The sequence below is a fragment of the Choloepus didactylus genome, chromosome 11 (assembly GCF_015220235.1).
Source record: "Choloepus didactylus isolate mChoDid1 chromosome 11, mChoDid1.pri, whole genome shotgun sequence".
NCBI classification, from domain to species: Eukaryota; Metazoa; Chordata; class Mammalia; order Pilosa; family Megalonychidae; genus Choloepus; species Choloepus didactylus.
The window spans coordinates 66,959,449-66,983,369 of NC_051317.1; the positions used below are offsets into that span (position 1 = coordinate 66,959,449).

The window sequence follows — 23,921 nt, forward strand, 5'->3', positions numbered from 1 at the left end:
AGAGGCAGTAAATGAATATCAATAGTTTACCCAAATTCATTTCTTTTTTGAAAAAAAATACATTGATCAGTTTTACTTTGTGTTTTTTGTTTGTTTTCTTTTTTTGTTTTTTTTTTTTTTTTTGTATGGTTACATTGAGATAACGTACCGTTACCTATGGCTTTTTTGATCTGAATCACTGGTTTATCTCATGGAAAAAAAAAAATTAGTTCCTACCACTATTTTATTCATAACAGTGAGTTGACCAGAAGATATAACAAAAGACTGAGAAGGTACTAAGTTTCTCCTTAAGTGGGAGAAACTAACATCCTTTTGGCAGGAAGCAGGCTGATGAAACTTTGTAATATACTCAGCGGAGAAGTAGTTCAAGCTTTCGTGTAGAACAGTATGCAGCCTCATTGGTTTATATTGCCCGGATTAAAGAAAATAACAGACATACTCCCCACAACCAAGCCCTCCACCACTTCCCGACACACACACACACACACACACACACACACACACACACACGCATATGCACACATGTACACTGTGATAAGTTGTCTGTTCTTTTTTAAAGGGATTTGGTCTGCTACACCCAGTAAACTTGGAAAAGGGAGTTGTTTTGATCTGAAAACAAATAACCTTTCTTGGAATTCCTTGTTGTCAGAAACTACACAATAAAACATCTCTAATTGCTTTTAGTTATGAAGATGAAGTTAAGGGAAGCTGGCTGAGAGTACAGTACTTGCAACAAATCCGTACACAACTGCAGTAGATGGCAAGTTTCCCTGGAGATAATGAACTTGCTGTAATTTTTTCATCTTCCATAAACACTGTCTAAATATTTAAGTACTTAAGGAATCATAATTTAGGTACTTCACCAAGCCATCCACACCTTTCCAACACACACACACACACACACACACACACACACACACAGATATAAAACCCAGAGACCTAGCTTTATCCATCTTCCTTAACAACCACCACCTCCCCACCCCCCAGCCCGAACAAACACTCCCTGAAGGCCTGGCATATTTCTGTCTATAGTATGTGGTAAAATATACTGACTGATAGACTGAACAGAATTGAGTTTCTTCGTGGTTGATCACACAGATGATCTTTGGGGAAAGTATTTCCTTAGCGTCTTAAAACGTGTCAGACCCCATCCATACCTCTACTCTTAAGAACTCTGTGTCTCAGTGGATCTCTCAACAGTGAAGAGGCGCTGGCCCATCCCAGTTGGCTGAGCCTCGGAGGCTGGAGAGAGCACCAGGCCCCTCTTCAACAGGATGTGGGAACTTGTCTCTCACCGCAAATTGAGTTCTTGGGGCACGGGGCAGGCTGCAGGCTGCAGACTCTGGGCAAGGGCACGGGGAGGAGGAGGTAGTAGCTGTAACGGAAGCAGCAGTAGTAGCCCTGGTTGTGACACACTGCCTGCCTTACATTTTTTCTGTGACTTGTGCAGGTGGAGCTGAAACTACAGACAACTTCAGCAGCCTGCAAAGTCCTGTCCCCAACAGCCTTGCACTGTGAGGTGTAATGTAGTAAGAAGGAAGCCTCTGGCATGAGTGGTGTCCTCTCGGTGTATTTGGCCATTTCCCCTAGGGGGGCCAGTCTGAGAGCCTTGGCAGAAGACCTCTGCAGATGTCAGTGTGTATCTTCTTTGGCTCTTGTCTCATCTCAGGCACTGATACTCTGGACTCTCCGTGCTCCTGCTGCGCTCTCACCTCTAGGGTGAACTGAAGTAGAGGAAGCCAGTTTAGCAAATAGTACAGCTTAGATGGTGATGGCCAAATGGCGTGTCACCTTGAATTCTCAAGGTATACTGATCAGTTGGTCTTTTGTGTATCCTTCCAGTCCTTAAGCACCAGAAGCTTTAAAATCACCATCATTCTACATTTTAGAAGCTTTAAACTTTCTCTCCCTGGTTATCCTACCAAATAGCTCCTGCACAAATAAAGTTTTCACTTTGTCTTGGCCTCCAAGTGTTCAAGTACACAGGGATGAGGAAGTTAAATATAATTTTCTGTGTTTGTGAAGTTTGTTCTGCTGTTAAGTTTCTTTTACCTCTTGAAGCTAATGGAATAATAATAGAATGCAGATAATATAAAGAAGGCTGTAGATAGTATAAAACAACAGTCCTAAAACCATTTATTTTTGTTTTTCCATTATATATATATATATATATATATATATATATATATACACACACACACACACACACACACACACACATACATACATACATACAGGAAATTTAGCTTACCTTTTCTTAGGCTAATAACTCAGCCTACATTAACTAAATATACCAAAGTAGAAGGCAGTCTCCTGAGGAATTTATAATTTGACTAATGAACTTGCAGATAATTGAAAAGTGTTTTCATAGATAACTTACAAGTGGCTTATTTGGTTCATAGGATAATATCTAGTGTGCACTCCAGAATACAAGTACTTCTTTCATTTTTCCTATCCCTCCAACTGTCTCACCTCAAAATTAAAGAGAGTTTAATTTCAGCAATCATTACTTGTGGTTGTTCTATTTTCATATATAAATAGTATAAACTGTCAAAAGAAAAATTCACTTTGTTAAAAATGTATGAATTTTGTAATAAAAATTCTTGATGGCCGAGAAAGATACTGTTTGACATGGGGGAAAAAAAGAAATGTCACACTCCCTTTTTGTCTTCAGCCTCCCCATGCCTCCCAACACATATAAACATGCTGTCACACACAGGTGCATAGACACACAGACACACAGACACAAGACACACATACACACACCTAGACAGCGAATTCCTTTTCTGTACCAGCAAGAAGTTAGAAACTGAAAATGTCTGGTCTATGTGGAGTGGGGTGGGGGGTGGAGGGATGAGACCATCTGTGGGATATTCTAGAGACTTCCTTCTTTAGTATGTGAAAATATCTGTGGGAAGAGAACTGCTTAGAAGAAGAGGGCTCTACAAGGTCATCAAGACACTTAGCAGCTGCTCGTCAATGAGGGATCCTCAGTTTGACCTGAGGACAGTAAAATTTAGACATCAGAAATGGAAGGTTACAGAAAATTCCACAAACCAAAATGGATAATATTTTGAAACCTCACTCTACATAATAAGACAGTATGAACACCCCACCACCTCACGTCCACGATTCCATCTCTTCTGCCTTTGAACTCTGAGAAAATATATTCAGTATTTTGTAATCAGGATTATGTATTCACCTCACACCTCTTACCTCATTTGTCTTTCAAAGTGCACAGTAACAAGATCCTACTGTGAAAATGAGCAACTTCTCTCGCCTTTGTCATCATGGGACTCTTCACTTTGGGTGCCACCTTTTCTCATTAAAACTGTGTTGTTCTCAATTTTAAGTTTTCCATGAAATGTATCCTGGTCTTAACACATAGCTACTCTTTTTTTCCCAGGCTCCCTCATCTTTCCAAGGTGCTTCAGGTTTCAGCTGCTCTGGGCTTTCACTTACTGATTCATTCATTCAAGCACTTATTTATTTCCTTCTGAGAGCACTGACAGCTCCTTGCTTATGTGCTAGTACTAGTACATGGCAGTTTGTCACTATCTAGTTTAAAGTCTGTGCTTTATTCAATGTACCCTCATGCCAAGGACCTTAATATCCACCCCCCAACCTTTAGGTACACTTGTATATTTAACAAATATTTTGGAATTTGGTATTTTGTACCTGCTGGTACTTCTATTATTAAAACTAATAATCAAATTTTAAGACAAAATTTCACATACAACATCTCATCCAATTCTCAAAAACCTGGTTAATTCTTATTGTTATGGAGAGGTAAACTGAGATACCCAAGCTCTAGCAAGTAGTAAAGATGAGAACCAAACACGGCTCTTTTGATTCCAAATCCTGTGCTTGCCCCGGTACCTCACAGGAATCATGACTTCCTTTATCTTTCTTGGATAGTTTCTATTTTGAGTTTAAGTTCTCAATTCACATACAAAACTTTATATGTTTCCTATTCTGATTCAAAAAGTTGTTGGTCTAACCAGAGTAATTTACCTCCTGACCAAGAATCACTAAACACTGTAGGGGATGTGTTAAAATTTGTTCTATGTTTGTAATCAGAGCATATAGTTGATTGGCAAGGAGACTGGACAAAACCTAGAGGAAGCAGGGCTCATGGCCAGAACACCCTAATTGACTTTGCAACATCACAGGTATTCTGGAAAGGGGAAACAACAAAGAGAAGACAAGAAACAATTCTGCTTGCTTGTTTTATAATAACTGGTCTATGTATGTGTTGGCGTAGGATTGGGGTTGAGGTAGACAACTCTAATAGATCTCCTTTAGCCCCATCTGTCCCCAAACAGCTGTTTCTCAGAATGAGTGACTTGAATCATCCAATTGATGGCTCAGGGGCCTGGGACACAATTCTTTCATCCATTGTTGCCCTGACACAGTGTTTATTGTCCATGTGGTTGCAGCTTAAAACTGATTACCAAAGGGAGGTAAAAGAAGGTATAAGTAGATATGAAAAGAGTTTACAATTTGGGAAGCAAACTTATGAACAAAATTATAAACAAAAATCAGATTGATGCAATTTGTTCATATAAATGAACTTCTGCCTGGATAAAAAGGCAAAAAAGTATTAACATCCATGGTTTGTTTAAAGAGCAGGAATAAAAATTGGAACATAGCAAAACACTTTTCTATGATTTTATGAAATTAATGTGCTATAAAGAGAGCCACCTATTATTTTTCAATCAGCTTTTCTTTTAATTAAAAATTTTACTAAGAGGAATAATTAAAACCAGTGTTTGGAGAATTATTAAATTATATGAAAACTCTTTGTAAATGATAAGATTGGCTTAATATTTTCCTATGGTGAGATGTTTTCTTTCCTTCTAAGTTACAGTGATTAGAAGGGGAAAATGGAGATGACTCAGAAGGAAGATGATGGCATTTTAACAAGATCGGGGTCACAGGTATACATTTTACCATCCAAATAAAATTTTGTTTGATTCAAAATATTTCCTAAAACCTTAAAAATTTGTAAATGACTTACATATCAGTGTGGCTAACCTTTAGCAATGGACCTGTGTCATCAAATATTTAATATAAATAAGAACAATAAAAAGCTACTTGAGAGGCATAAACATACTCTCACTGACTAAAGTGTTTTTGTTGTTGCTGTTTTTTTTTTTTTTTTTTTTTTTGCCAATTGGGTAAATTAAGGTATTTTGGATAGTGTCCTTTAGAGTGAAGATAAGGAAAGCATAGGCTAAGAAACATGGGGAGTGGTTGACTCACCCTGGGGGACGTTTTTCAAGCTGTACATGCTGTGTACCCCAAACCATTCTGCAGTGCTCCTTAAAGGGTCTCTTTGTGGAGCAATGTGTGGAGGTGGCAGGCTGGGCTGTACTGGGGTACAAAAATGATTATGAACTATTAGATCCCTCTTTCTTTTATTCTCACATCTCTATTGGTCAATTCCTGCCTAAAGAGTTGCAGAGACTTAATGGCAAGACTTGGGATGTCCTTTTGGGAATACCTTGATTCAGCACGGGTTTATGGGATTGGGGTATTGATGGTGGCTGTGTGTCTTTCCTTAATGTTCCCTCTATCTTCTACACCCACCCTTACAAAGTTCCCAAATGCCTCTGTGTTGTATTTCTGTGAATGTCTAAGTCCCCCCACATGGATGAGGTTTAGGAAGAAAGACAGTGAAAATTTCATCTCATGATTGCCTTTTGGGGATCACCATTTGGTGCTACAACAGAGGGGATGTTCCTGCTGGGATCATCCTCAGCTTGGTAGACAGAAGCAGGGAATTAGTTCCATGTTTTTGTGTGGCATGTAATCTGCTCTCAGAAGCAAGGTCAGGCACTACTCTGATCAGTTCCCATGGCCTGGGCCTCAGCAACATTATTAATAAAGTATGTGTTGAATTTAGATGACTAAACAGTTTTCTGCTATCTGTCTGTGCACAAAAGCTGGTTAGCAGAGGTAGAGAAAACAAATCAAACACTGAGTTCCCCAAATCTATCAGAAAGTCCCCAGATAAGCTTTTGATGGGGAAATGCCCTTTGGCTTCTAGGACTTCCCACTGAATTTTCATCTCTGCACAAACACGTGCTTGATATATTCCTAGTGGCTGATACAGAGGCTGTTCCAACCTCCACTACTCGTCAGTCAGCAGCTATGTACCAAACGCTTGGGACATGCGCAACCCCGTGCTTTGGTAAAAAAAGAAGTCAAAATGGACCTTAAAGGTGGACCAATTTTGATTTGAAGCCTTACTTTAGAATCACAGTGTTTGTGAAAGACATAATCTTAAATGTTATTTTACAGGAAAGAAAACAGGTTAATTGATCTGTCCAAAGCTACGGAGCTACTTAGTGGCACAACTGGAACCAGAATCTGGGTCTCTTATTTGCTTATCCATCAGGCTTCCCGCTGTCCTGTCCTGTGGCTAAGGGGCCTTGACATGAGTCTCCAGCTTCCATAGCTACTTGTTCTTGGAAATAAAAGGTCACAACAAGAATAGATTTACATTGTGATTCACCTTCTTTGTTAGGTGCTGGGCTGGCAGCTTTTCAGGCATCACCTCATTTGATTCTCAAAACAAATCTGTGAAGTAGTTGCTATCAGCCCTATTTTACAGATGAAGAAACCGAGGCATGGGTGGTTCAGCAATTCAATCAAGAGCCCTCAGCTAGTGGACAGCGAGCCTACATTCAAACTCAGATCCTGATTGTGATGTTTAGGTCTTAACCACAACCCCAACCTAAAACTTGCCAGTGAGCCAGGGTCCACTCTCTCCACATCCTGTCCTTAGAAACGTTCACTCAGAGGCTGCCCCTGATAATACCTCAGACAAAGAACAGATTCTGTCTACTGTCCCCAACCTCTCTCTCTCTCTCTCTCTCTCTCTCATTAACATGGGATACAAACGGTAGCAAAAAATGATTTAAAAAAATAAAGAAAAAGCACAGTGAAGGCTGGAAAAGGCTTAGAAGCAATCACCTGCGCTTACTCTTTGGACCACTAGATGTCAGTGTGACTGCTCCATGAGGCAGCCATAACCGTCAAGGGTGTAGCTTTAAGGAGCTCCTGAGCCCAGGGAAGGGGCCCTCTGGATTCCAGCATTTGAAGCCTACTGGTAGTTAAGCAAATAGATGAAAATGATAGGCAGGCAGCACAGATTTGAAACTTTAAAATGATTTCCCAAGGGAAATAGAATTCTTCCAAGCCTTTCATTTTTGATATGGAAGGTCAACTTCTCCAGGTCAACTTTTGAATACATCACAATTTCTTTGCTATTCATGATCACCTTTAATGGAGCATTTTTTTAAAATATGGTTTTATTGAAAAGAACAACATTCACCTCTTCTCCTCCCCCTCACTTATTATCCATCACCAATTTTTTGGGGCATAAGAATATTTGACATTTGTTTCTCGCCTTGTATGTAAGCACACGTTCTAAAACCTTCCTGGCAGTTGTGCAGCATGAACAGAAAATCACAGCCATGATGTTGGCCTTGCGTTGATAAACCCATCTATTTTTTTCTACATAGAATAATCAGTATCTAATGCCAAAATATTTAAAATGGCTAACATTTGTGATCTATCATTGTATAGATCATATTACATATAATTTTATCCCTACACAACTCTATGACATAAATGCAAATATTACCACCATTTTCTACATGAAAAACTGAGGCACAGAGAGGTTAAGTGGTTCACCCAAAGTCACCCTGAGGCAGAGTCATGGATCCATGCTCTTCTTTAATTAGTTCATTGTAAGCCTAGTTAAAATTAAGGGTTAAAAAAAAGACCTCTAAATTCTTCAGAAAAGCCAACAATCCATAAAAAGGGCCAAAGACTCCAACTAAAATTTGTAGTTACTGGTTGCTCTGAAAGGCTTTCTCAGCTGATTTGTGGCTACTTGTCATCATTTTCTCCACAGTCTGCCAGGATTCCTTCTGAGAAGGCAAGTGCTGCTGGCAGTATAGACCCTTTCCCTCATCTGTGGAAACTTCACATGAATTCCTAATCCCTCCAAGATCTCAAGGCTTTGGGGGAATTGAAAGTGGCTCTTCCTCATCAAAAAGATGAACACATGCTTGTCAGGAGCCAGGGTGAAATAATCATCTATGTCCAGCTCTGCTGGCAACAAAGCCGATTTTCTGGTTTCATTGCCATGGCATCACACAATACCAGTGCCACCAGAGGCTGGAAGAGAAATGCACGAGAGAAACTATCCAATTACGAAAGAGCAAGGGGCAGACATGTTCCCAGCCATGTTTTTATCTGCTCATCACCCTTTTGGCTAAAATAAGGCTCTGCTTTTGTGTTTGAGATCCATCTCTTGATATTTTCCCCATAGAACATAACTTTCTTTCAGTTATGCCAGTCAGCACTGTTGGTGCCATAATTTGGAGGTGGCACCTTTCCCTGCTGTAAAACCTTGCACATTAATTTGAAAGAAGAAACCTGGCTGTTACCTGTCTCCTGCAGAATAAGGTGAGAGGATGGCCTCATTTAGTGGGTCTTCCTAGGGCCAGGGCTTGGGCCCATCCTCATTTCTGATGGTTGTGTCTGCTCTGTAGGCAAAGTCCAAGAACTCTGGTACTTTCTGGTGCCTGGCAGAGGTTTGTCCAGAGGAATGGTTGAGAGATTCCCCTTCCCCACAACCAGGCTGATATAGACAAGAAAAGTACAATTATATCCTCAGGATATTGAGTAAGAAAGGGGAGGAAAAGAGGAACTAAAAAGTGTCTATTCAGCCTGGACACTTCTGCTGACATTCCTGCCAGCCATGTGATATTAAAAAGGGTAAAACCAAACAGAATCTCTTCCCTCCCACCCTGGTATTCACGATGATGAGTCTGTATGGCTTTTAGTACTGTAATATGCCTAAATGCCCAGGTATTGTCTGCCCACAGCAGAGGTCAAGGACAAGCTTTGAATTTGGAAGGACAAACTCCAATGCATGGAATATTGGGCATGAAACTGCATCTTTGGACAGGAGGTGGAGTGGGGTGTCTGAGCATGTGGATTGAAAAGGGGGTGCATGAGGTGGAAAGGCCAGTGGACTCTCTGTTGTCTGCCATTGTTTAGACTTTTCTTCAAACTCTAGAGAAAATGAAGTATTCAATGTTCATCCATGCAAAGGGACTATCATTGGGACTAAGTAGGATTTTAACAAATAGTTGTTACGTTAACCTCCTTTGCCTTCTTTCCTTTCTACTCATTTGTTCATCATCTCATCAGTCAGAAACATTTAGTTAAGTACGTATTGTCTGTGCAAAGCACTGTGCTGAGTCTTGAAAGGTGGAAAGCTTTTACTCTGTAGCAGTTTATGGTCTTATAGAGGTTATGCCTGAGATTACTACTTTCTTCCAGGATGCTTTCTCCTTCTTCCATAGTCGGGGTTGGCAAAATGCTGTCCACAGGCCAAATCTGGCTGGTGATGTGTTTTTGTACATTCCTCAAGCTAGATTTGTTTTTTTACATTATTTGATAACAATAACATTGGATGATGATGAAAAATCTGTTTGATTCTCCTCGTGCCCCTCTATGTTACATGGCTTATAATCATTAAGAACAAAAGCTAAAGCATTCTTTCTGGTGTAGTCCTATTTTAGCGGATGCATATATGCAACTATTTTTCTGAACCAACAAATTAATGAGACTTTTAAAGCTCTGTAGAGCAGTAGTATTTTTTCGTCATTTAGAGGAAAGAATACAAAATATGAAGGGCATATTTTTCTTCACACGTATACCTTCTTGAGACTGTGTTAACAGAAGGTGAAGTTGGAAAGAATTACTTGCACTGTTAAGGAAACCAATATTGTAGTATTGGGCTATTATTTGAATATGGATTTTATTTTTGTGGCTGCTCACTAAAGCTTTTTATTAAGTTACAAGGAAACTGAGCAATTAAATAAAAGCATTCAAAGGTATCTTAAGTCAAATATTAGGCCTTACATTACATCTGCTACAGAATCATAGCTAACACCACAGTGCTTCTGGATATTTTATTAAATGTTTTGGGCTTTTTTTTTTTTTTTTCCCATGCGAGAGCAATTCTAAGCAAATGAAGAATGTCTCAATGAATAGCTCTTTGTTTGCAGGCATGAATACTAGGCTTTTTTTCCCCCATCCTGTGTAGCTCTATTGTGCAACACAAGGAAATAAAATAATACAGCAGGAGAATTAGTAAGTTGGGAGGGGATTTGTAGGGAATGGAGGAAGTGAGGCTACCAGAATTGAATAGCTATTTGGGCTATCAGGATTTCTGTATTTATAACCTGGACAAATTCTTCTACTCTCCCTCTCTCATCCTGTCCTCACCTCTACCTCAATTTGAGAAACCCTGCCCTATTTCTATCTAATCTGTATAGTTACTACCATGAAGCTTTGGTTTGTTTATGCCTGTGGCCTGTTAATATGCTTGTTTCTCCATTACTTAAATTAAGATATTATACTTATGTTCTAGTTTGCTAATGCTGCCGGAATGCAAAACACCAGAGATTGATTGGCTTTTATAAAAGGGGGTTTATTTGGTTACACAGTTACAACCTTAAGGCCATAAAGTGTCCAAGGTAACACATCAGCAATCAGGTACTTTCACTAGAGGATGGTCAATGATGTCCGGAAAACCTTTGTTAGCTGGGAAGGCATGTGGCTGGCGTCTGCTCCAAAGTTCTGGTGTCAAAATGGCTTTCTCCCATGACGTTCCTCTCCAGGCTGCAGCTCCTCAAAAATTTCACTCAGCTGCAGTTGGGGTATTTGTCCTCTCTTAGCTTCTCCGGAACAAGGGTCTGCTTTCAATGGCCATCTTCAAAATGCCTCTCATCTACAGCTCCTGTGCTTTCTTCAAAGTGTCCCTCTTGGCCATGGCTCCTCTTCAAAATGTCAGTCTTAGCTGCATGAGTTCCTTCTGTTTGTCAGCTCATTTATATGGCCCCAGTGATTTAATTTAGACCCACCCTGAATGGGTGGGGTAACACCTTCATGGAAATCATCCAATTAGAGTCATCACCCACAGTTGAGTGGGGTGCATTTCCATGCAAAGAACCTAATTCAAACATTCCAACTTAATGCCCACTAATATATGTCTGTCTCACAAAATTGCATCAAAAAATATGCCTTTTTCTGGGGGACATAATACATTCAAACCAGCACAAATTCCTACTGTTTTTATACTTTATCATAGCATTTATCTAGCTACAATAAAAAAAGTATAAAGTTAATAATCTGGTTCTTAATAGGCTGGTAACATGAAGCCAATGGCTTACTAGAAACCTTTTGAAAAGAGGTGATCCAGTTTTGCTACCATCACTGCTGTGCCATGGACAGCCTCTAGTGCCTTAGGCAAAAAATGAGTGGGGAATGTGTTTGGGTGTGAAAATGATTTGGCCTAGAGTTAGGCTTTGGCACAATCCTGATGGTTTACTTTCCTGCAGGAATCTGGGTGTGGTGTGAAGACAAATGGAGGCTGTGAGGGTAGATAGGACTTCTACCTTCTGCTTGCTCAGCAGGAGGGCCCAGGCTTTGCTCTGGCTCCAGACTAACGAGTCACAGATGAAGTCCAAATGGATCCTTGTCAAGAGCTTTGTCTCATTGAAGCCAATCACGTTCATTAAAAGTGTGTGCTCCTAGGATGAGTTGCTTGTCTGCTGTCAGAAACCACCATGAGATCAGGCAGAACAATTCTTGGTAATGGTTGCACTGGCACTTATTATATTTCTTTGTACTTTTTCTATTTTTAAAATTTCTAAAAAAAATTGAAGTTGTAATCCTGTTACCTACTTTTCTACCTCCCAATGGACAGAAAGATTTCCATAAGCACCATACCACAGACATGCTAATTTTGAAAAAGTTGTCACCTATAGTAACATGATTTTCAGAACTGAAGGAAGTGGAAGAGTCATCAGGCACTACTGTTTCTGAAAACTAAGAACCACAGATTTTAATTGTAAATCACCAGGGTCAATGTTTCTTGGTGTGGTATTTCCCCTTGATAGTCCCAACAGCTAAAAGAAGAGGCCAGGGAAGGAAAATACCAGACCAATAAAATGTGCAAGATCTTTCTTTTGTGATATAATTCTCCTTCTTTTTTTCTGACTCCGAAAGCTAATAAAACAAGACCCTCCCTTATGACATAGTCTCTCCTCTTTTTTGATTCTGGAAGCTAATAAAATTTAGAAACACAATTGCAGTACTATAATTGATGGCACCTTTGGGATTTTCACTAAAAATAATTCCCCTCTCTCTATAAAATTAAGATGGTTCTTTTCACCCACCTCTAATCCTCAGGAGTACATGAAAAAAATGAGGTAATAGAGAGGCTTTCTTTCATGGCAGTATCATGCCAAGGCTTCATCTCTCTGTGAGGTGGCTGCTGGGGTCAGCAAGGACTGGTGTCACTCATGACTGAATGCCCGTGTCATTGGCTGGAATGGGGCTGGGATGAACAGAAGGAGTCTGGGACCCAGCACCCCCAGGAAGAGTGGACTGAGTCATTTAGAGAACAGGGGCTAATTCTTTAAAGGAAAGGTTTGAAAGGCTGGAAGATTTTTGAGTCTTTCTGGGATAGGCCTGAATTTAAACCACCCTACAAGTTGAGAAATGGAGACAACTGGTTGTCCGCACTTAATGACAAGCTAGTTTTTCCTGCAGTCCCAGTCTCTGCAGTAGAAAGGGAGAAAACCTGAGAGAAAATCAGCCATTATCCATAACAGAGTGAAAGGATAGCAGACACTAATAACTCACTTGAGCTATACCAGTTTATAGGCAATCTAAGCAGAATTAGTTGGAACTCTAAACTCCCCTAAGTCTGACTAAGGAGGTTGTCTTGGGTGCACCCATTGATATTTATCTCTGATATTTACATTTGCCACATGATTTGGCCTATTGTATAAAATCAATTGTCAGAGTTACCTTTTGCTGAGGGATTACCATACGCCAGGCATGGTGCACAGGACTTTACATATATTGTTTAATTTAATCCTCACAACATCACCAAGAAGATTATTATGCCCATTTTATAAATAAGGACACTGAGGTTAGAAAGCTAAAGTAAATGGCCTAAAATGCAGGAGATCTCAAAATCCATCTCCTTAAATTTGGTCAGTACTTGTCAAACCTGGCTGCATGGTAGAATCTTCTGGGACACTATTAAAAAATGCTGTTGGCTGAGCCCACACAGTCCAATCAAATGAAGATATTTGGGTGAGATGCCTGAGCATTTATTTATTTATTTATTTTTTCAATCTCCCTGGATGATTCCAATGGGCAACCTGGATCAAGAATCTGTGAATTAACCTGCACTGGTACCAAAGTAAAGAAATCCATCCTATAGTGTGATGTGCAGAAATTGTGACTGTAGATGTGATTAAGTTAAGGATCTTGAGATGGGGAGATTACCCTGCATTATCCAGGTGGGCCCACTATAATCACAAGGTCCTTACATGTAAGAAAGGGATGCAGGAGAGTTGGTGTCAGAGTGATAGAGCTTGAGAAAGACTCAACTAGCTACTGCTGGCTTTGAAGATGGAGAGGGGCCACAAGCAAAAGAATGCTGACAAAATCAGGGAATTGGATTCTTCCCTAGATCCTCCAGAAGTAAGGCAGTTCTGCTGGTGCCTTTATTTTAGCCCAATGAGACCCATTTTAGACTTCTGATCTCCAGAACTGTAAGATAATACATTTTTATTTTTTAAGCCACTAAGTCTGTGGTCATTCGTTACAGCAGCAGTAAGAAATTAATATGTATAGTAAGATCTTCCCTAGGTTCATTATCCCTGTTGGTTTAAGTATGCATACTTAAAGGTAGAGTAAATGTAGAAAAATGGAGGGGTCCTCATAGAAATATACAAGTGCATATCCATGACTGCTCATACTATTGAATGAGAAAAGAGAATCAAAATACATTATTACAAAGGGAAAATTTTAAATAGCAGATTCGATTTAAAATAGCAGCTCTCTTCTCTGACCTCAGCTGCTGTGGTTTAGAAGAAAAGAGAATTTTATGATTTTTCATTACATAGAATCAACCAGTTTTGAAGTAGATAAAAACTGCCATTGGTTCCCAAAAGCTCTAGCATCTCTCTATGGATCTTTATCCTTTAAAACCTACCCTTCATCACCTATTCTGCCAAGACTATCCTCTAGAGGACAATGTTGCTACCAGGCTGTCTGCTGGTGCCTTCGGCTCTCATCCTCACCACCAAGGGTCTATTTTATTTCTTGATCCCCACCAATCCTGAGTCATTTTTCCTTTAGGATCTCTTCACCTCCTAAATTCATTATCTCTGTTGGTTTAAGTATGCATACTTAAAAGGTAACCTTTTTTTTTATATTGTGGCCTTTTCCCTTTACTTTAAGTGTTGTAGTAGTGTCAGACAATTTTATATATGCTCAATGGCTCTCTATCCAACTGTCAATCCATTTGCCTGCCCATCTACTCATATATCCATCCATCCATCTGTCCATCCATCCATCCATCCATCCATCCATCCATCCAGAAAACATTTACTGAATACCTACTAAAGGGGTGAAGCAGGGATTGTCATCTCCATTTTCCTGATGCACAAACATAGGCACAGAGAAGTTAACAACAGAGGCATGATTTGACTTCTGGACTTCTGAATCCTAAATGCAGTATTCTTTCTCTATAGTATGTTACCACCAGGATTTCTAATGGTTAGAACCCTGGGCCAGGTGGATAGGGAGGACAGTGCCATGGCTGACTGTTGGAGATTGAATTAAATACCCCATGAAAGACATGTTCAAATCAATCTGCACTCCTTGGGCATAAACCCATTTGTAAACAGGACCTTTTGAAGATGGAATTATTAGTAAAAGTGTGGCCAAACTGAATCAGGATGGATCTTAGTCATATGACTAGAGGCCTTATAAAGAGAGAAAATTCTGATGCAGTCAGTCAGTACAAGCCAGAAGGAGAGAGAAAAACCAGTATGTGACAGAGGACTGTCCTTCTCCAGAATGCTACCGACTCTGCGAGAAAGCATGACCTTTCTGACATCTTGATGTTGGACTTCTAGCTTCTAAACTGTGAGCCAATAAATTCTTCTTGCTTAAGCCAACCCATTATATGGTACTGTTCACAACATCTCTGGCAAACTAAGGCAACTGACCAACAGAGAAAATACTTTGGTGCATGGAGGACACTGTAGCATTCTTCAAGTCATAGAGTTGTTGAAGAGAGTTTGCCTTCTCTACAGCTGGCTCTGAGGCAGTCCTGCCAAGATCAGTGTTTGGAGTCTTCTTGAACTTCTAAAGTGTAGGATATCCAACAGTGATTAGGTCAGCATTTGACCTCTTTGTTGAGAGTGATGACCATAGCAGCATGTTGCCTAGGTCTGAAATTGGGCTATAACAGATTCCAAAATTTTTTAAAACTATAGAAAAATGTCTTCCAAATGAAATCTGTTTTAAAGCATGTAAAATGAAATCACTCTAGTAGAGGAAGGGGTGGGTACCCCAGAACTCCTATTTCCCCCTCTCCAACCCTTGGATATACTTCCTTGGAATCTCCCAGGACTTCTCAGAGCATTTTGAAACTACTGGGCTATAGCTTTAGAAGAGGAAATGAATGACTGATTATCCCAGACTCAACCAAAATAAGAATTGAGCATCAGTGTGTACAAATATCTTTCCATCTTAAAAGGAAAATAGACCCAAGTTTTACATCATGATATTGATTAAGAAGAAGAGGAAGATAAAGATGATGATGAGAAAGCACTATTAATCAAGAAATATTCATAGGGAAAGTCAGTGTGATGTAATAGAAAAAAGTACTTAGTCACTGTGCCAGTTTGGATGTCCCCCAAATGCCATGTTCTTTGATGCAGTCTTGTGTGGGCAGACATATTAGTGTTAATTAAGTTGGAACCTTTGAATTAGGTTGTTTACATGGAGATGTGACCCACCCAACTGTAGGTGATAGCTTTGATTAGATAACTTTCACAGAGGTGTGGCCCCATCCATTCATAATGGACCTTGATTAGTTCACTGGAGCCCTATAAATCTCAGACAGAGTAACTAAGAGTGACCTTTTGGAGAAGCTGCAGTTGAGACACACATTTTGAAGATGGCCATTGGAACCTGACACTGACATTTTGGAGAAAGTCATTTTGAAACCAGAGCTTGGAGCAAATGCCGGCCACGAGCCTTCCCAGCTAACAGAGGTTTTCTGGACACCCTTGGCCATCCTTCAGTGAAGGTACCCAATAGTTGATGCCTTACCTTGGACACTTTATGGTCTTAAGCCTATAACTTTGTAACCAAATAAACCCCCTTTATAAAAGCCAATCTATCTCTGGTATTTTGCATAACAGCAGCATTAGCAAACCGGAACAGTTGCAGTCACATAGATCTAGTTGTCGGCCCCAACTCTTGCCTTTGGAGACCTCTGTTACTTTGGAAAAGTAACTTCATCATTTTGAGCCTCAAGTTCAATGATTAAATTAGATATTACCTAGAAAAGCATCTAGCTCAGTGCTTGGCACATGCAGATGTGAAATAAATGTTGGGTCGGTCTCTTCCATCTGAATATATAGAATACCATTTGGATTACAAGACATTCTGTTAGGTGCTGTGGGCAAAGATGAATAAGCCAAAATCTCTGCTCTCAAGAAACTCAGAGGCTGTTTGGAAAAACAAATGATAAATATCTGAAAATTTCTTAGTACAATGACTATTATATGGCAGTGTATTTCAAGCACCAAATAAGCAGTCCAGATACAAAAAATTATTATACATTGGCATGATCCTGAAATGCTACAACTGAGTTAATTACTCTGAGGCATAGATAGGATTCAGTGTGAGGGGAGACCAGGAGAAAAGTGTAAACAATGGGAGAAATGCTAGGAAAGAAGAGCTCAGATACTAAATAATTCTCAACATTCTTCTCACATGGCAGGTAGGTCAATGGAAATAATAATAAAATTATTTCTCTTTCACAGAGGGAACCAAGACAGGTAAGTTTAATTTCCCAGAGTTCCCAGTTCCCAGCTGCACCCTGTCCAGCTGGGTTTCAGTCATTAGATCACATTGCTGTCAGCCTTGGTGTAATTGCTTTGAGGGAGTGTCTAGTTATGTTGGGTCACTCAAGTAATATTAGGTTTTAACATGGGTGATGGGACTTGAAAGGTGATTGCAAGTAGGATGCACAATAAGATCTGTAGGGAAACTGAGAAGTATATCATCAAACTGTGACCTAGCTTTGAAGTCTTAGGAAACGGACAGTGTAGAGCAATTAGCAATGGTGAGCTTTTGCTGAGCCAAAGATAGAGTGGGCAAGAGAGAAAGAAAGAGGGAGAGAGTGTGTGTGTGTAAGAGGATGCAGAAGATATCCATTTGTGAACACCCACACACGCACACACCCACATCAATCCCTAAGTAGTCAACTTTGATTAAAATGAATATTATATTCTGTTACCAAAAAAAGACCAATTTAGTCACATTTTTGTGGTATCATTAGCCCATATTATTTAAAAATACAAGTCAGGTGAAGCTAAATAAGCTAATAAGCCACAGGGATGATGAGTCAGGGATGAGTTGGATCCCAGTCTACACATTCTCTTTGCAATAACCCACAGATGATGTGCAGCAGGACTCATGTGCTGTCACCACATATCCAACCTCAGCCCAGGTTGCCAACAGTCCTAACCATCTTCTTAAACTAAAATTAAATCCTCATTGAAAACCTTTCTAAGGGTGACATCTTAGAATAAACAGTTTGTGAAACAAAATGGTTTGTATGTAACTAGGAAAATCTCACAAATATTTGGTTGGGCAAATGAATGGTCTGGTTTATAAGAAAGGAGCAAGACTTAGATGTAACCTCCAAAAAGCGGTGAGTAATTAGTTGATTGGATAAAGAACCATGGCAAGCATGTTTAGCAGACTCTCCTGGCCAACTTAGAAACTGGGTTCTATTTGCTTTTTCCTTTCTTCACTAATTCATTGTTTGGGGGCCCATTTTATATTTGTACTCAGCATATTCAAGAACAGTGGTTCTCAAATTTGGTCTTAAGAGTACTTTGCATTCTTCAAAATCATGGAAGGACCACAAAGAGGTTTGGTTAATTAATAATAACCAAGGAAAAAATCCCTTTACTTTTTAATTCATTTAAAATAACAGTGATAAATTATTACATGTTAACATAAGCAACATTTTAATGAAAAATGTATTTTCCAAAACAAACAACAAAAAAACTAGTGAGAAGAGTGGCGTTGTTTTGCATTTTTGCAAGTGTCTTTAATGTCTGGTATAATAGAAAACAGGTGGATCCTCTCCTCATGTCTGCTCTGCATTTAATCTGTTGTGACATATTGTCTGGATTGAAGTACATGAAGATACGGCCACACACAGATATGTAGTTGAAAAGGGAAGAATATTTTAATAGCCTCTTCAGATAATTATATAGTGTCTGGATTTTATGTTGCTTTTTTGGATAATTATGCAGCCTCTGGAAAATTCCGCTGCACAGATGAGAGGATGAGAATGAAAAAGGCAAGTAACATCTTAGCTTTATTATGAAGATAGTTTTGACCTTGCAGATTCCCTGGAAAGAACTTGGTGATTCCCCAGGGGTCTTTGGAACACACTCTGAGAACTGCTGCTCTAGCCTTTCTCTAGCTTATATGGGCCAACTATAACTCCAGGGAACATCTGTGGATGATTCTTTTATTAAACAACTGTGGACTTCAATGTTTGATACACAGGCCTATTTCTAGGTCTTCTAATAGGATCTTCCACCTTGTCCCATAGTCATTGTCCCATCACAACGGCACACAGATATCAGATTCCTGATTTACATCATGTCGAAAACTAGGAGGAGTCTAAGTAAAGGCCATTCCTCAAGGTGTTTTTGTTTTTGTTTTAACTGTATTTGTGTCTTTTAAAAGTATTCTTGATACTCCAGGAAGGGAGACACATTTGTTAACATTAGTTTATGTGTGTATATACACATATACACATACACATACATACACACAAATATACAATTATAACTATACAGTTTATATATGTAAAGGAAATTATTGATAGTCTCCTCTGAAGCTATATCCTAGATAATGGGATTATAAGTCTGATTCAAACAGTCCTATTCTGCCAAGAAGCTCACAGGCCTTGAAATACAAAGAGGCAATTACAAAACCACACAGTTCATAAACACAAGCTCAATAATCAATTTAAATTCCACGGAAGAAAGGAGGCCAATGTGGCTTGTGGGCAATGGAATGCTTTCCAGTTCATAGGAATGGAGGGAAGAAAATATGACTATCAGAATGCCTGAAATGAAGAAGGAATTATGGCTAACACTGTAAGGAATAGCTTTTCCTTTTTGCAGTCAGCACAAGATCTTAAAAATATTTTTCTTGAGAAATGAACAAAGGTGACACTTTTTACCCTTTGGGCTTAGAAAAGGGTCAGTGCACATTTTGAAAATAAATAACTCTTGGCTGATTTGATGCAGATGTCATCCACAGCTGTCCAAGCAGGGGTAGAGGGGGTGTCAACAATCTGCCACAGATTTATGTTCAGCATTTTGGCAGAATTCATGAAATGTAGACTGCTTATTCATAGAATAGTTTCTTTCTCTTTCTTCTGCTGAAATCTTTATTTTTTTTTTTTTTCCATATTGTGATGCCAGATAAATTGAGTGCTTTAAAGAAGCTATCATCTTTTTCAACAAACACTTGTCAGACATTTTAAAAATACTTATTAGGCCTTAGTTGCTGCACTGAGTGAATAAGTAATGAATCAATACCTCACTTATGGTAGTTATTAAACATGTACAGGAACTTGAGGCAAATATATCATCAGCTGCTGTGAATTATTTCAGACTAATTATGTATTTCTGAACCAAGCTCTTGATAAGCTTCTAGAGCAGTGCTGTCCAATAGAATTTTCTGTGATGATGGAAATGTTCTATATCTGTGCTGTCCAACATGATAGCTACTAACTGTGTATGGTTATTGAGCACTTGAATTATGGCTAATTCAACAGAGGAAATTAATTTTTACATTTATTTAATTTTAATGAAATAAAATTTAAATCTAAATAGCTACATGTCTCGGTTTGCTAATGCTGCCATTATGCAAAATACCAGAAATGGGTTGGCTTTTATAAAGGGGGTTTATTTGGTTACAAAGTTACAGTATTAAGGCCATAATAGTGTCCAAGCTAAGGCATCAACAATAAGGTACTTTCACTGAAGGATGGCCAATGGCATCTGGAAAACCTCTGTTAGCTCGGAAGACACGTGGCTGGGATCTGCTTGCCCCCAGGTTGTGTTTCAAAATGGTATTCTCCAAAATGTCAGCATCAGCTTTCAAAAGCCACCTTCAAAATGTCTCTCTAAGCTGCAGCAGGAGTCTGGGCCTGTGTGGCTGTTTTTGTTTTTTTTTTTAATTCATTTTATTGAGATATGGTTACATGCCATGATGTCATACAAAACAAATCGTACATTCGATTATTCACTGTACCATTACATAGTTGTGCATTTATCCCCAAAATCAATCCCTGACACCTTCATTACCACACACACAAAAATAACAAGAATAATAATTAAAGTGGAAAAGGGCAATTGAAGTAAAAAAGAACACTGGGTGCCTTTGTTTGTTTGGTTTTTTTCCTTCCCCCATTTTTCTACTCATCCGTCCATAAACTAGACAAAGGGGAGTGTGGTCCATATGGGTTTCCCAATCACATTGTCACCCCTCATAAGCTACATTTTTATACAATCGTCTTCAAGATTCATGGGTTCTGAGTTGTAGTTTGATAGTTTCAGGTATCCACCACCAGCTACCCCAATTGTTTAGAACCTAAAAAGGGTTGACTATATTGTGCATAAGAGTGCCCACCAGAGTGACCTCTCGGCTCCTTTTGGAATCTCTCTGCCACTGAAGCTTATTTCATTTCCTTTCACATCCCCCTTTTAGTCAAGTAGATGTTCTTCATCCCACGATGCGGGGTCTACATTCCTCCCCATTAGTCATATTCCACGTTGCCGGGGAGATTCATTCCCCTGGGTGTTGGATCCCACATAGAGGGGAGGAGAGTGATTTCAGCTGCCAAGTTGGCTTAGCTAGAAAGAGAGGGCCACATCTAAGCAATGAAGAGACATTCGGGAGAAGGCTCTTAGGACAATTACAGGCAGGTCTAGCCTCTCCTTTGCAGCAACAGTCTTCCCAAGGGCAAGTCCTGTGGTAGAGGGCTCAACCCGTCAAACCACCAGTCCCGTATGTCTGTGAGCACATTAGCAACCATTGAGATGGGGCAGGCCAGTACCCCTGCATGCTCCACCAGCTCCTCAAGGGGGCTCTGCATATTATTTTTCCTTGTTTTTTTTGTTTGTTTGTTTGTTTGTTTAATTAACTCTTTTTTTTTTAAATCAACTGTATAAAAAAAATTTAAAAAAACATACACTAAAAGAACATTTCAAACAGACAGTAACAAGGGAGTAAGAAAAAGACAACTAACCTAACTACTTTACTTCCAACATGTTCCTGCTCTACCCCAAGAAAATAATCTAATATAGCAACATTTCTGTGAACTTGTTCCTACTATACCCATCAGAAATTAACACAGACGATAGTCATTCCTGGGCATTCCCAAAATGTTAAATTTACCCACGATAGCTTATTTGTTCTTATTGGATTATCGTTCCCCCTTCCTTAATTGCTCTCTATCACTAGTTCCCCTGCATTCTACATTACACACCATTCGTTTTACATTTTTCAGTGTTCACATTAGTGGTAGCATATAATATTTCTCTTTTTGTGCCTGGTTTATTTAGCTCAACATTATGTCTTCAAGGTTCATCCATGTTGTCATATGTTTCACGACATCGTTCCTTCTTGCTGCCGCGTAGTATTCCATTGTGTGTATATACCACATTTTGTTTATCCACTCATCTGTTGAAGGACATTTGGGTTGTTTCCATCTCTTGGCAATTGTGAATAATGCTGCTATGAACATTGGCTTGCAGATATCTGTTCGTGTCACTGCTTTCAGATCTTCCAGGTATATACCGAAAAGTGCAATTGCTGGATCGAAGGGTAACTCTATATCTAGTTTTTAAGGAACTGCCAGACTGACTTCCAGAGTGGCTGAACCATTATACAGTCCCACCAACAATGAATAAGAGTTCCAATTTCTCCACATCCTCTCCAGCATTTGTAGTCTCCTGTTTGTTTAATGGCAGCCATTCTAATTGGTGTGAGATGATATCTCATTGTGGTCTTAATTTGCATCTCTCTAATAGCTAGTGAAGCTGAACATTTTTTCATGTGTTTCTTGACCATTTGCATTTCCTCTTCAGAGAACTGTCTTTTCATATCTTTTGCCCATTTCATACTTGGGCTGTCTGTACTATCATCATTGAGTTATAGGATTTTTTTATATTTGCAAGATATCAGGCTTTTGTCAGATACATGGTTTACAAAAGTTTTTTCCCATTGAGTTGGCTGCCTCTTTACTTTTTTGACAAATTCCTTTGAGGTACAGACACTTCTAAGCTTGAGGAGTTACCATTTATCTATTTTTTCTTTTGTTGTTTGTGTTTTGGGTGTAAAGTCTAGGATGTGACCGCCTGATACAAGGTCTTGAGGATGTTTCCCTACATTATCTTCTAGGAGTTTTATGGTACTTTCTTTTATATTGAGATCTTTGATCCATTTTGAGTTAATTTTTGTGTAGGGGGTGAGGTAGGGGTCCTCTTTCATTCTTTTGGGTATGGATATCCAACTCTCCCAGCCCCATTTGTTGAAAAGACCATTATGACTCAGTTCAGTGACTTTGGGGGCCTTATCAAAGATCAGTCGGCCATAGATCTGGGGGTCTATCTCCGAATTCTCAATTCGATTCCATTGATCTATATGTCTATCTTTGTGCCAGTACCATGCTGTTTTGGCAACTGTGCCTTTATAATAAGCTTCAAAGTCAGGGAGTGTAAGTCGTCCCACTTCGTTTTTCTTTTTTAGCATGTCTTTAGCAATTTGAGGCATCTTCCCTTTCCAAATAAATTTGATTACTAGCTTTTCCAAGTCTGCAAACTAGGTTGTTGGAATTTTGATTGGGATTGCATTGAATCTGTAGATGAGTTTGGGTAGAATTGACATCTTAATGACATTTAGCCTTCCTATCCATGAACATGGAATATTTTTCCATCTTTTAAGGTCCCCTTCTATTTCTTTGAGTAGAGTTATGTAGTTTTCTTTGTATAGGTCTTTTACATCTTTGGTTAAGTTGATTCCTAGGTACTTGATTTTTTTTTGTTGCTATTGAAAATGATATCTTTTTTTTGAGTGTCTCTTCAAGTTTTTCATTTCTAGCATATAGAAACATTACTGACTTATGTGCATTAATCTTGTATCCTGCTACTTTGCTAAATTTGTTTATTAGCTCTAGTAGCTGTGTTGTTGATTTCTCAGGGTTTTCCAGATATAAGATCACATGATCTGCAAACAATGACAGTTTTACTTCTTCTTTTCCAATTTGGATGCCTTTTATTTCTTTGTCTTGCCGGATTGCCCTGGCTAGCACTTCCAGAACAATGTTGAATAACAGTGGTGATAGCGGGCATCCTTGTCTCATTCCTGATCTTAGAGGGAAGGCTTTCAGTCTCTCTCCATTGAGTACTATACTGGCTGTGAGTTTTTCATATACGCTGTTTATCATATTGAGGAAGTTTCCTTCAATTCCTGCCTTTTGAGGTGTTTTTATCAAAAAGGGATGTTGGATTTTGGTGAATGCTTTTTCAGAATCTATTGAGATGATCATTTGATTTTTTCTCTTTTATTTGTTAATGTGTTGTAATACATTGATGGATTTTCTTATGTTGAACCATCCTTGCATGCCAGGAATGAACCCTACTTGGTCATGGTGTGTGATTTTTTTTTAACGTGTCTTTGAATTC

At 39.1% G+C, this 23,921-nt stretch overlaps 1 protein-coding gene across 4 annotated transcripts in view; it reads right to left on the reverse strand.

Annotated features, from left to right (window-relative positions):
* The window catches only part of FYB1 (FYN binding protein 1), a 203,536-nt gene that overhangs the window by 129,191 nt on the left and 50,424 nt on the right, over positions 1–23,921 (reverse strand). Inside the window, exon 1 of one of the 4 annotated variants that reach the window (XM_037798838.1) lies at positions 1,158–1,291. The exons of 2 other annotated variants lie outside the window; for them this stretch is intronic. The gene's annotated coding sequence lies outside the window, so the exon portion shown is untranslated. Of the gene's footprint in view, positions 1–1,157; positions 1,292–8,465; positions 8,643–23,921 lie in introns of those variants that run through there. One more of the 4 variants, XM_037798837.1, reaches the window with a different exon arrangement.